The following is a 14,614-nucleotide window of genomic DNA, read 5'->3' on the forward strand; positions in this document are numbered from 1 at the left end:
GCACGGCGGTAATACATCGACCTGGGCTGTGAATGACCGGCGGCCGTGTTGAGAGGCTCCATCTACACAGCAGAGAGCGTGCTGTGGACCATTAGGGCTGACTGCAGTTATCTTGAGACACACAGCTTATAAAACAGAAGGTGGGGTGATTCTTATTTGACTATATTTTTGGGGATCACATCTTTTACTCTTTTTAAAAGGATATTTAATTTATTTACTTGAGAAATAGAGCATGAGCAGAGCACGAGCACCGGGGGTTTGAGGGAGAGGCAAAGGCAGAAGCAGACTCCCCGCTGAGCAGAGAGCCCAATGCAGGACTCCATCCCAGGACCCCGAGATCATGACCTGAGCCAAAGGCAGAGGCTTAAATGACTAAGCCACCCAGGCACCCCTCTTTCACACTCTTTAACTGCAGCTGTGCAAATTAACATTACACATCCCATCTCCTAATCCATCGCGGAGAGAGAGCTAGAGAGCAAGAGGGTGGAAGGAGGAGAAAATATATCTAGAAGATGCTGGAGCTCGAGCACACGGTAGCAGAAAAAGCTGTTTTGAAGGTAAGATATCTAATCTTTGGAAATATCCTTCACTGGGGGCAGGTGAGGTCCCTGACATCGCAGTGGGCAAGCTTTGTCTGCACTCTCTTGTATCTTGGCAAAAGGAAACTGGGGCTTGCAGGGGTTACATAGCTTTCCCCCACTATTCAGAGGTGGACCAAGAATCTCCAAAGCCCAAGTTCTTAACAACTGTTACATATGTCTTTTATCCTTAGGAGGAAAGGAAGAAATTTCTAACTCAGGCCCGAAAACATAAAATGGTTTAGAGAAGCAGTCTGGAATTCATTCATATTAGAAAAAGTAAGCACCAATCAGTGCCTTGATGCTATTGTGTTTGGGGGTTGTATTTTTACTGTTTTTCTAGAAAAAACACAGGTGGTGGCATTATGTCCACTAATCTTTCCTCCTCTGTCATTCATGTCTGGAGGGAGTTTAATAGCCAGGCCTGGGACACCATGCCTGTTACCTGTCAGCTGGTGGCAGCTCCCTAACATATCCCATTTTTCTGGGATTCACTCTTTCAGATTTCATAGAGGGGCTTGGACTGAGGGAAGGCTGGTGGACCCAAAGTGGCTGAGGCTTGAGTGAAGACTCTTATCCAAGTCAGCCAAAGTTGGGAATGAGATAGTCTGAATTACAGTTCTTAGGAAGTAGAAAATTGAGAACAAATGCCTTGTCCGAAAGGAGTCCGAAAGACTCTAGCTGGAAGATACTATTGTAGGTCAGAGAACAGGCTACATCTAAATAGAACAGAAGTTGGGAGGAAAGCGAGGGCGTTCTAGAGGTTGTAGAGAATGTCCCCACAGGGTCTGAGCACTGGTAGACCTGAACAGATGATCTTTTCTGTGCCCAGCACCATTCTGCTACCCAGAGACAGCAACTTCCAGTTTCTGGCCATGAACCCAGTCCTGGTTCAGTAGAGGGAGACAGACATGAGTCATGAGTTTCTCTCTTTATCTACTTTTCCGTGGCAGTTTCTTGGTTTTCATAAATGACCATGACTTGACATGCTATGCCTTTATAATAATACTTTATAATCAGTGGAAAACCAAAGGAATGACTGGAAGTTGCCTTTCGTTATGGGAACAGCTGGGCCTCTCAGGATCACACTGGAAACTACTACCCCATGTGAGCAAGGAGTTGTGGGTTTTGCTGGAGATGCAGCTGCTTCTCTTTCAAATAAAAGCTTTAAATTCTGACATGTTAGCATTTACACGAATGACTGTACGACTAGAAACCAGAGTGACCAGCTCTCCCAGAAAACTTCTGATTAGCGGCTTTCTGGTTTTGAAAAATGGGCCTTGTTTTTCCCAAAGTTCTTTATAACTTTGCAGCCCACTGATATCCCCTTCTTTTTTAGGTTTGTTTATTTATATAAAAGAGAGAAGGAGAGAGAGAGGAGAGGCAGAGGGAGAGGGAGAGAGAATGCTAAGCTGACTCTATGGTGAGCACCAGCCGGAGGCCAGTCTTGATCTCATGATCCTGAGCTCACCACCTGAGCTGAAACCAAGTGTCCAAGCTTAAAGAACTGCGCCCCCCCCCCCCCCCAGTGACCTCCCTTTATCACAGTTCTTTGGCTAGAAGGAGAAGACAGTCTGTGAAACTACAATTTTGTCTAATTCAATTCAGTTACAGGCACTTTTAATAACTTGATATTCTGTCCTGAGCTGATTTTGATTTGAAGCCATTAGCTGTAGGAGTCCATCAGCTGGAAGTTCTCTTCAAACCAGCCATTCATTCACTTTCCAAACATTTGTCACACCCTGCCAGGAGCTGTCCTACCAACAGCCAGGAGCTGTTGTGAGGTTCTCGGTATCCAACACACAGAAAATAGATATAGTCAATGCCTCCATCTATCAGAGACGGGCAACAGGCATTGAACAAAGAACCCCACGCACGCATTTTAACAAGTGCCACTAAGGAAAAGACTGGGCTATTGTTGAGCTCATCATGGGGTGGCCCTACTTAGGATGGGGAGACAAGGAAGCCTCTTTAAGAGACAGTAACACTGAGATTTGAAGCAGTGGGCACCAGCGAGGCAGAGTGAGGCAAGGCGGCCAGGCAGAGGGCAGAGCATAAGCTTCGACTGTGAGCAAGAAGGAGAAAGTCACCTGCAAACAGTCAGAAAGGCAATCAGCTGTGACATAGTCCTGGTGGGGGACAGTGACGCAAAGTGAGCCAAGGCGAGGTGGCTCAGAGCCACCGTGCAGGGCCTCACAGCCCCTGATTAAGTATGGGTTGCATCCTGCGGGGCAGGGGGCATGGGATGTGACGGAAGGGCCGCAAGCCGGGAAATGGTGTGATCTGTCTACATTAAAACAATCTGTGGGGGCACCTGGGTGGCTCAGTGGGTTAAGCCCCTGCCTTCAGCTCAGGTCATGATCCCAGGTCCTGGGTTCGAGCCCCGCATCGGGCTTTCTGCTCAGCAGGGAGCCTGCTTCCTCCTCTCTCTCTGCCTGTCTCTCTGCCTACTTGTGATTTCTCTCTGTCAAATAAATAAAATAAAATCTTTAAAAAAAAATCTGTGGGGGCGCCTGGGTGGCTTAGTGGGTTAAAGCCTCTGCCTTCCGCTCGGGTCATGATCCCAGGGTCCTGGGATCTAGCCCCACATCAGGCTCTCAGCTCAGCAGGGAGCCTGCTTCCCCCTCTCTCTGCCTGCCTCTCTGCCTACTTGTGATCTCTCTCTGTCAAATAAATAAATAAAATCTTAAAAAAAAAAAATCTGTGGATTCTGTGGTTGCCGGATCAGATGGATCACATTACAGAGCCTGAGTCATTCCGCACCTGGCTTACCTGCCCTGTGCCTGAGCAGCTCTGGGTCTGAGCTCTGGCGCCAGGTGGGCCGGAAGCTGCACAGGCGCACGCGCATCCCGGGCACCTGGCGGATCCGCCTCCCTCCTGCCTCCTTGGGCTCAAGTCCTACCTGGAGGAGGGTGGCTTCCAGACCCCGAAATCAAGTGTCTGTGACTGCAGCACAGGAAGGCTTTGAGGTGGAAACAATAAATCAAGTTTTAAAGATGTCACCAACTTGGAGAACAAGATTGCAGTCTCAGGTTGACTCTCAGGGAAAGGAGTCCGCTTGGTGGCAAAAGTCTCAGCACCAAGTCCTTAGGGTGGGTTGATTTAGAAACGTCTCTATTTCCCAAGTGTTTAGTCAGCACCTTCCTTTTCTAACTCCGTTTCCTACTTTTCTCCCTCACCAACCATGCATTCTTTGGTTATCTGATTTGCCTTTGTAATTTTTTTTTTAAGACAAGTAAACACATCTTGAAAAATCTGGCCCTGTTCGTGTCATTTGTCATTAGTTTCCCCTCCCAGTCGACTTTGTGGCTGTGACCTCTCTTGAGGTGGTATTTTTTCTTGACTTGTTGGAATTAGCTTGGTTCTCCTCTCAGCCCCTGTAGGTGGGGGCGTGGAGTTGGGTAGGGATCAACACAGGAGTGTGCTGGCAGGGTCAGAGTTTGTTGAAGTAGGTGGGGGATTGAAGGGTGAGGGACACACACCTCCCAGCTTCACACTGTAAACACGGTGGCAGTTCATCTGCGACTTACCAGGTGCACTTTGTCTGCAGGGTGTGCATGGAAGTAGAAGGATGCCTCAGAGCACACATGACCTACCAGTCAGGAGACCTGGGTTCGACTTCTTATCGCTTCCCAGTGGATAATCCTAGGACACAAAGGGATGAGCATGGATGAGTGCCTGTTAGCACCAGACAACGGACATAAATGGGCGTGGGCACTCAGAGATGCGGGTGTTGTTTTTTCCATTTAGACATGAGGAAATAAAAGTTCAGAGAAGTTCAGTAAAATACCCAAAGATACACAGCTGGTAAATTTCAATTTTTTAATCTGTTGAAGGAGGACAGAAATATATCACCGACTGATAAAGCCTGAAGGAGCAATTTGTATACTGGGAAAGTTCCACGAAGACATGTGGCATTATGTGGCCTGTGCGGGCCTCAGTGTACACATCTGATGGGTTTCTAGAATGGGCCTGGCATCTTACCTGTTCCTAGGAAGTTGTCTGTTTGGGGACTGGATCTCACCTGTTCCTAAGAAGGTGTGCTCTGTTTGGGGTCCTGCTCTTGGCCCATTCTTCCCCACTTCTATTCTGTATTTCCTCTACAGACCAGCTATGTGGAGCCCTCATCCCTCTTCTCCCAAGCAGTACCCTCTGCCTAGAAAGTCTTTGTCTGTCCCAGCCCTCTCTTCTGAGGAACTCAGATTCTGTCTGTTAGTCCCAACACATACGTCTTTAGTGTGACAACAAATCTCCCACACAAGACTTAGGACCCCAGGTCAGGGACCCACGAAGGAACGACAGCAGAAGGATACAGATCTGGGAGGTGCTCAGTTCCACTTGCCCTTTCCCCAGATAATGTGGGAAAGGGGCCCAAAGCTATGGCCAGGATGGAATTCCCATAGGGACTCTTTCCTTATGACTACTTTCAGTGGAAAATGGTGTCCACAGGTCTCTGAGCTCTAATAAAGAAAAAAATTAGATGATAGATAGATAGATAGATACTGGTTGGAAGAGATTGGTATTGATATTACCAACCTTATGGTATCAAAGTGGCTTTAAGTCATGGCATCTTGCTCATATCTTTTTTACACTATACTTGATGAAGGAAATATAAAAAGAATAATTCAGTTTCTCCATCTGGTTCGGTTTGGGGGCCTTCTTCATTATTACCCTTTTTTATTTTTTTTTAAAACATGCATGGAAACAGAGGTGAAACCCTTCTCCTCGGTCTCACTGCACTATTGACATTATAAACATTGACCTAAATTATAACCATTAGGTTCCCACTGAAATGTAAGGTCTGCCCTGGGGTTTAAATTCCTAACCTGCTGTGTAAGATGAGCCCCAATTAAAGTCTTCTAATAAGAAAAGCAGAGATTTGGTGTTAAAACATCTTCAAATAATCTGTGGGGAGCTTTACTTGTAACTGTATAGCACTTAGACCACAGTCTGATTTGAAGTAGGGTGTTGGTCGATCTATCTCCTCTACTGAGGGGAGAGCTTCTTGAAGAAGAGGAATTTCTCTCATTCATGCTAATATTTGGCACATGTTTGAGCTGATAAGAGGCACTCAGCAAACTCTGGTCAAGCAGAAAGGAAAAGGACATACTGAGAGTAAGAGAGCAAGGTAAAGCCATTCTGGTCTTTTTCTACTTCTTTGACAATGATGATGATGGTGGTGGTCGTGATAGTGTTGATGGTGATGATGATGATGGTGATGGTGAGGATGATGGTGATGATGGTGATAGTGATGATGATGGTGATGATGGTGATGATGAGGATGATGGTGGTGATAGTGATGATGGTGATGATGATGATATGCTGGTGAGGATAAGGTGATGGTGATGTTGATGGTGATGACAGCAAGAGTTACCACTGACTGAGTTGCTTGCTATGTGCTAGGCACTGTGTCAAGCACCTTACATAGAACGTCTCTCTTTCTCTTTTTTTAAGATTTTATTTATTTATTTGACATAGAGAGAGATCACAAGTAGGCAGAGAGGCAGAAGAGAGAGAGGAGGAAGCAGGCTCCCTACAGAGCAGAGAGCCTGATGCGGGGTTCGATCCCGGGACCCTAAGATCATGACCTGAGCCAAAGGCAGAGGCTTTAACCCACTGAGCTGCCCAGGCACCTCTACAATGTCTCTTTTAACTCATATAAAAATGAGATTCCCATTTTCTCCATTAAGCAGATGAGGTCCCAGTGTCATTAACTGAAGTGACTAAAGCTAACTGACTTAGAGGTAACAAAGATCTAAGATCTCAGTTCAGGTCACTGCATGCTTTTAACCACTCTGCTGTCTTTCCAAATGAGCCAACATTTCTTGCCTTTTTATGAAAATAATTGGGTCAAGTGTTAGAAAACCTTACATATGTTCTTATTACAGTTGTTTGCAAAGCAACCCCGCTGGGGCTTGAATACGGTATAGGATGGGCCTCCATGGGCCAAAGTTTGATACACAAACATATAGGATGTATGGGATAATGTTTGCTAACCTGGAAGGATTAAAGAGAATTAAAAGTTTCAGTGTAACTACCAATTTGAGGCAGGAAAGTGCTAGAATGTAATGAGGAATTTCCCTTCCTATAAGCCACTGGGTCTTTTCCAAGGCTGCAGGGTAGATGCTGCATTAGCGGAGGATGAATTTGATCCAATAAGACATCTTCTCAATCCCTGGGCAAGATTAGTCTGAGTAGGAATCACTTGGTAACAATTTGGAATGGAGTGTGTTAGAAAAACATAGCTCTGTCTGGGTTGAGCCTAGAAATGGGTGACAGATGTTAATGATGAACGACTGAACAGATGTTTGGGGGAGAATTACAAAAAGGTTTTCTATCACACAGGATCCTAAACCTTAACCTTCCTGGCCGATGCTGAAAGGAGAGCTTGTTTATGAAACATGTTCTTGCAAAACTGTTTGGCGGACTATGACAAAGATGAATGACCGGATACTATAATTTAAATTTGAAAATAAGGTAAATGGGAGTCCTTGTTTATGTGCTATGTATATGTGTTCTCTTTGACAAGGGTCAATGCCTTACTGAAGAATAGGAAGGTCAAGTAAGTCATTCCTCTCTGCCTGCCCCATTCTTCTACTCCTGAGTGGAAGGAACATACTGTGTTTGATACCACACCTTAAGGCTCAACAAAATTATTAAAATACCACTGCTTATATACAATCTGAAATATCTGCCCTATCATTATGTGTGGAAAAAGGAAAGAGTTTCTATACAATGTAATTGGTCATTTTAACTGGGGGCTCTGAGACTTACTTAAAGTTTTAAGGAGCCTAAAAAAGATCCCCCATCCAACGTAAATAAGAAACAGAAGTAGGTTTTTAAAAGCTGTATACTTACGACCGTAAGCCAATCCCCAATTACCCACACCACAGGAAGATGAACTGTTACGTTATACAAATTACTGTGATACTTCTGATAATTTGCCTGAAATGATGGATGGGCTGACCAGAAGCATTTGTTAATATAGCCTAAAATGGACATACACCTGACGTATCTTCTGCAGACTACAGATCTATCTACATAGCAATACCACGCATTTGGTTAAAAAGGATGAAGGCAGTCAAAAAAATTCAAATACTCTCAGTTTGGGGTTGAAATAAAAATAAATGCCATTGAATTTATGATACACTATAGACAAGAGCCTTATATGTTACAATAGCTCTGCTAGGTGGGTTTATTATCCCCGTTTCATGGATGAGAAGGGAGACATCCAGAGAAGTTAAGTGACTTGGCCAAGGTCACAAGTCCTAGTAAGCAGCAGGATCAGGATTTGTATCTTTAAGGTGTATTCAAAATTCCTCTTTCTTTCTTTTTTTTTTTTTAAGGATTTTATTTATTTTAGAGAGAGCGCTTGCGAGTGGGGGGAGGGAGGGGCAAAGGGAGAGGGAGAGAGAGAGATAATACCAAGCAGACTCAGCACTGGGTCTGGAGCCTGATGCGGTGCTCAATCTCAGGACACTGAGATCATGACCTAAGCCGAAATCAAGAGTTGGAGCCTCTCAGGTGCCCCTTAAGTTTCTCTGAATTTCTAAAATGCTAGACTGTCATATTACATTTTTAGACAGGCATGTTACTCTCTGATTAAATCTTATGTGTTACTATAGATCAAAATGAAGTCTGATTTGAAGCCATGATTATCAAACTCAGGATCTGAAGTCTCACTTTTTTTTGAAATCATAATCAGTTTTGCTGCAGAAGGACCCTGAACATATTTATCAACTCTAGTATCTTAATAGCTACACAACAAAACATTAACATACAGAAACACGCATCATGAGAAGTAAGAAAGAGCACCCACTCCTTCTTCCCTATATTAGCAAACTTCTCTCCTGAGCAACTCCTGCTTACACACGGAGGTCTGAGAACAGTCAATTCTCACAGTCATCAGGAGTGAAAGAAGGAAAGAGTACTATTCAAAGACCACTGTTAACTCTGTGTGCTGTTGAAAGGGGAAGGGAAATACTAGACTCTTCTCTTGGTTCATACTGAAGAGAGACCAATAGGGAGGAAGGTGATAAATGAGAAAGAAGTCAGCTGTGGGGAAAACAGTGTACTACAAGCTGTGAGGGCCGAAAATATAAATGAGGTACTTAGAGCCTGCAGGAAAGATAAGACACATACAGAAATAGCGATGAGGCAAATGGCATACATCAAGGGATCTGGGAGCTTAGAAGATAATGAGATTTTTAGCTCTGGGGATTAGGAAAGACTACATAGAAGGGATGGCGTTTGTACTGTGAGCTTTGGAGTTCAAGACCAGGAAAAGTCAGTCCTGTTTCCCTTCTGTCTGACTTTTCCTTCCTGTTCCTAGCCTGCTTCTTCCTTTTCTTGCCAATTCTCAAAGGAGTAACCAAGATGTTCTGTTTTCATTTCTTCATTATTATTTAGGAATCCTTAAACTCATGATTTTGGTTTCGGTCCTTTCGTTAAGATTACTAATTGTCCTCTAACTTCTGTTTTCTCTGTGCTTTTTAGGAAGAGAGCCCTCCAGTTGTAGGCACATGGCCACAGGGAATGAAGCCTACATGTGCCAGCTGACCTTGCAGCAAGGAATGAACATATGACTAAGTTCTGGCCTAACAGAACACAATCAGAAGTTATGTGTACAACTTCTAGGTTATATCATTAAAGGGAAGGATAATTGTTTCCCCTTTCCCTGCTTCTTGTTGAAAGGAATGTGGTTGTGGCACTGGCATGCCATCTTAGTCCATGCAGATGAAAAGTGTCACTGTAGGGATGGAGGAGGAATAAATAGGATAGAAATGGCTAGTCTCCCAGCACTGGGAGCTCCACAGTATTCTAGAATTCTTTTTTTTTTTTTTAATGTGAAATGATATCTCATTGCTTTAATCTTATTTTTCTTATTAGCAGTAAGATTAAAAATATTTTCATATATTAAATGGCCATTGAATTTCCCGTTTTGTGAATTGCCCATTTTTCTATTGGGTTATTTTTTTAAAATTTTTTAAAATAAACATATAATGTATTTTTATCCCTAGGGGTACAGGTCTGTGAATCGCCAGGTTTACACACTTCACAGCACTCACCATAGCACATACCCTCCCAAATGCCCATAACCCCACCACCCTCTCCCGACCCCCCTCCCCCCAGCAACCCTCAGTTTGTTTTGTGGGATTAAGAGTCACTAATGGTTTGTATCCCTCCCAATCCCACCTGGTTTCATTTATTCCTTTCCTACCCCCCAAACCCCCCATGTTGCATCTCAACTTCCTCATATCAGGGAGATCATATGATAGTTGTCTTTCTCTGATTGACTTATTTCGCTAGGCATAATACCCTCTAGTTCCATCCACATTGTCACAAATGGCAAGATTTCATTTCTTTTGATGGCTGCATAGTATTCCATTGTGTATATATACCACATCTTCTTTATCCATTCGTCTGTTGATGGACATCTAGGTTCTTTCCATAGTTTGGCTATTGTAGACATTGCTGCTATAAACATTCGGGTGCATGTGCCCCTTCGGATCACTACGTTTGTATCTTTAGGGTAAATACCCAGCAGTGCAATTGCTGGATCATAGGGTAGCTCTATTTTCAACTTTTTGAGGAACCTCCATGCTGTTTTCCAGAGTGGTTGCACCAGCTTGCATTCCCACCAACAGTGTAGGAGGGTTCCCCTTTCTCTGCATCCTCGCCAGCATCTGTCATTTCCTGACTTGTTAATTTTAGCCATTCTGACTGGTGTGAGGCAGTATCTCATTGTGGTTTTGATTTGTATTTGCCTGATGCCAAGTGATGTGGAGCATTTTTTCATGTGTCTGTTGGCCATCTGGATGTCTTCTTTGCAGAAATGTCTGTTCATGTCCTCTGCCCATTTCTTGATGGGATTATTTGTTCTTTGGGTGTTGAGTTTGATAAGCTCTTTATAGATTTTGGACACTAGCCCTTTATCTGATATGTCGTTTGCAAATATCTTCTCCCATTCTGTCAGTTGTCTTTTGGTTTGGTTAACTGTTTCCTTTGCTGTGCAAATGCTTTTGATCTTGATGTATTCTAGAATTCTAATGTAAGTATCTAGAATACTTACATTCTCATATAAGAGAGTGCCAGGAAAAACGAAAATAATTTGAAATGAGCCATAAAAAGATTTAGGGTGTCCTGAGGAGCTTATCCAGTGGTTATGTCTACCATTCATTATCTTTGAACTATTTTATAGCGCTTAAGTTATAGACAATGGATAGTGGTCCAAAGAACTGTTTCCCTTCCGCAGGCGAACAAATTCTGTCCAGTGGGGGGATAGTTGATTCCCTTCATCCTTGCTCCTCACTCCTGCCCCATGGAAAAAGCCAATTTTACATGTATTTATAAATTCCTTTCAGCCTTCCTGTTTGACCTATGTAAGTGTGATACTTTGAACTCTCCATTGAACTAGTAGTAATATCCTACTGGATCCCGCATCAGTTAATGAGTTAAAAATCTATGGCATGTATTCAGTTTATATTGGTACAAGAGTTGAGATTTTGCCTTTTTTTTTTTAAGATTTTATTCATTTATTTGACAGACAGAGATCACAAGTAGGCAGAGAGGCAGGCAGAGAGAGAGGGGGAAGCAGGCTCCCTGCTGATCAAAGAGCCCGATTGGGGGCTCGATCCCAAGACTCTGAGATCACAACCTGAGCTGGAGGCAGAGGCCCAACTCACTGAGCCACCCAGGTGCCCCAGATTTTACCTTTTGTGTAAAAAAAAATTATTCTTTAACAACAGGAGTCCACTATTTAAGCCACTGCTACTTTGGGTCTTTGTTATAATGATCAAACCTCTATTCTTTTTTTTTTTTTTTTAAATTTTTTATTTTTTTTTTCAGCATAACAGTATTCATTATTTTTGCACCACACCCAGTGCTCCACGCAATCCATGCCCTCCACAATACCCACCACCTGGTGCCCCCAACCTCCCACCCCCCACCCCTTCAAAATTCTCAGATCGTCAAACCTCTATTCTAATCATCAGCTCCTACCATCCCTTCTTGAATTTTTCCCTTGCTAGTCAGCATTGACTCTTCCCTCCAATACCCACCAGCTTTTTGGTTGTGTTTATTTAATGTGGATTCAGCACTGACTCTTGATGACCAAGTCCAAATATCCTTTCTTACTCCACATTCATCCTCAATGAGACACAAAGTAGGACAATTTTTTTTTCTGTTCTGTGGATTTTTTTTCACAAACTGTGGATGACAACCCCTCAGAGGGTCATGATATCAATTTCAGTTGGTCACAACCAGCATGGATAGAAAATATCAAAGTGCATCACACATAGTAAGGATATTTTGTGAGCTATAAGCACATGTATGGGTTTCCTATAGTTGCTGTTAACAAATTACCACAAACCAGGTGGCTCAGAATGAGAGAAATGTATTCTTCCAGAGTTCTGGAGACTAGATGTCTGAAATCAAGGTGCTCAGGGCCAGACTCTCAGGAAGCCTAGAGGAGAATCCTTCTCAGATTCTCCCAGCATCTGGAGGCTGCTGGTATTACTAGCCTATCATAGTACACCTGCAATCTCTGCTTTCATCTGCACATCGGCTTCTCTGTATCTTACAAGGACACACTCATTGGATTAGGGCCCACCATCATGCAGCAGGATCTCATCGTGACCCTTGCCTAAATTACATCTGCAAAGACCCTCTTTCCCAATAAGCTATTTAAAATATTCTAAATAGGGCGCCTGGGTGGCTCAGTGGGTTAAGCCGCTGCCTTCGGCTCAGGTCATGATCTCAGGGTCCTGGGATCGAGTCTCGCATCGGGCTCTCTGCTCAGCAGGGAGCCTGCTTCCCTCTCTCTCTCTCTCTCTGCTTGCCTCTCTGTCTACTTGTGATCTCTCTCTGTCAAATAAATAAATAAAATCTTTAAAAAAAAATATTCTAAATATTCTAAAGCTCAGGGTGGGCATGAATTTTCAGTGGATTCTTTGCTAATAATTTCCTTTTTTCCTCTACCGCTCTACCTTAAAAAGCTTCCCTTTTCCATAGCTCTTCTGGAGAACCCCTCCACTTGTGAGATCTTCAAAATTTACTCAGTTGAGTTTGTATTTAACAATGTTTTTATGAATGAATATGTGTTCTTGAACACTAGGTAAGATCCATTTCTTATCATGGAGAGAATTTTCAAAAGTTTAAAGGGCGGGACTAAAAGACAGACCCTTACTACCTCTTCCACCCTGATTCCAGAGAAGCATTTAACGTTCTTGGCCAGGCTTTCCTTTTTTGCCATAGTCATAGTAACAATTATGTAGTGTAAAATTTCTTTAAGCAATTTTATATGCAGTAAATCATTTCAATCTCATAACACCTCAGGAGGTGGGTCTTAATAACATCACTGTTTTAAAGTTATCATACAGCCAGAAAGTGAAGGAGCCAGGATTCAATGCCAAACCCATGTTTTCCCAGTGTGTCCTGGTCTTTCTTGGACCCCATATTGTTGTATTGATCTGAGTGTTTCTACCCGGGCTCCATTATCTGGCTTTTACTTTTCCTTCCACTCCACGCACCGCGGGCTATGGCCTGGTCCCACCCAGTCTCATTTGCTACCTTGCTTCTTACTTGCCAGGGCTGGAGAAAACTGAGTCCTATCTGCAGAAGGGAAGGAGCCAGTAGAGAGCAAAGACTGAGGAGAGATGAGAGACAGGAATGACTGATGAACCAAGGTTCTGGAGGGATGACCAAGTGCTCAGGAGGAAGAACTCTCCCTGGGAAATAAGACGGACGCCCCTTCCTCTGAGATGTTTGGTCATATCCATGAGGAAGACAGTGACAGCAGCAGAAGCAAGGCAGTTCCTGTCCCTTTAGTTGGAATAGCTTCTCCAGGTTCCAGTCATGAGCCTTCATGTGAAAGGCGAGGCCTTGCCACACGGATAAGGCACTTCACGTTACAGACCCGGCCCAGTCTAGCCTGGGGAAAACAGGAAAGACTGCCGCGTGTTTGGTTCTGTAGTTTAAGGAAGAAACGATAAGCAGAAATGAAAATTCAACACCCAGAAGCCTTCCTCTTTGTCACCTCATTAGGTGAGGTGACGACTCCCAGAGACACAGAGAACACGCCAGGAATCCAAGACAGCTGCGTTCCTCAGCGGGGAGGAGCAGTCAACAGCCATGGGATCCTTGAACAGTGAGAAGCTGCTATCCTTGCCAGATGATTAATGAGGCATCCTGTGGCAAACGAGGAAGATGCAAGCGTCAACAGTTTAATTCTTTAAGTCAAGAGCTTTTAAATAAGAATGCGTCATTGAGGGGGCAATAAAACTATCAGAATGTGGCTCTGGATTCTTTCCATCTTATTAGGCTTGAGGTCATTATCCAGGTAATTCAGGAAAAATAAGCCCCATTGCCAGAATTACTCCGATAATTACCTCACTGTTCCAATTCAGTCTGGTGGTAGAGGTCCAGCTGTAAATGTCTCACGGGCCTCAAATAGTCTGATAACTGAAAACAGGCTTGGTAATTTAGGAGTCAAGGTGAAGCTCTGAAAGGGCTGAGCTCACATAATTAGAAAACCCGGGTGTTTGCAAGCTCTCCCGCATATGACCTGCTTACTCCGGGTTGGCAACTTTTCCTCACTGAGCCTATGGCCATTTTCAGGATGATAAGCTATAAAAGCTAGCCAGTATACTGTATTTATTATTTTTTTAAGATTTCTATTTATTTGTCAGAGAGAGAGAGAGAGAGAGCCAGGCAGAGCGACAGGCAGAGGGAGAAGCAGGCTCCCTGCTGAGCAAGGAGCCCCATGCGGGACTCAATCCCAGACCCCTGAGATCATGACCTGAGCTGAAGGTAGATGTTTAATCAACTGAGCCACCGAGGCGTCCCGCCAGTATACTTTAAGCAATTATTAGTAGTAGTACTTAAAAAAAAAAGATTTATTCATTTATTTTTAGCAAGAGAGAGAGAGAGAAAGAAAGCATCTCGAACAGACTCCCTACTGAGTGTGGAGCCTGAACTGGGGCTTGATCTCAAGACCTTGAGATCATGAGTCAGACGCTCAACTGACTGAGCCTCCC

The 14,614-nt window shown here is 43.7% G+C and overlaps 1 long non-coding RNA gene across 1 annotated transcript; it reads left to right on the forward strand.

The window, feature by feature from the left end:
* Positions 1 to 460: 460 nt before the first annotated feature.
* LOC125079552 (uncharacterized) lies at positions 461 to 13,834 on the forward strand. Its single transcript, XR_007121142.1, has 4 exons — positions 461 to 557; positions 6,924 to 7,055; positions 9,075 to 9,195; positions 13,168 to 13,834. It is a non-coding gene; the product is annotated as an uncharacterized LOC125079552 (long non-coding RNA).
* Positions 13,835 to 14,614: the final 780 nt, after the last annotated feature.

Source organism: Lutra lutra, chromosome 10 (genome assembly GCF_902655055.1).
Source record: "Lutra lutra chromosome 10, mLutLut1.2, whole genome shotgun sequence".
Classification (NCBI taxonomy): domain Eukaryota; kingdom Metazoa; phylum Chordata; class Mammalia; order Carnivora; family Mustelidae; genus Lutra; species Lutra lutra.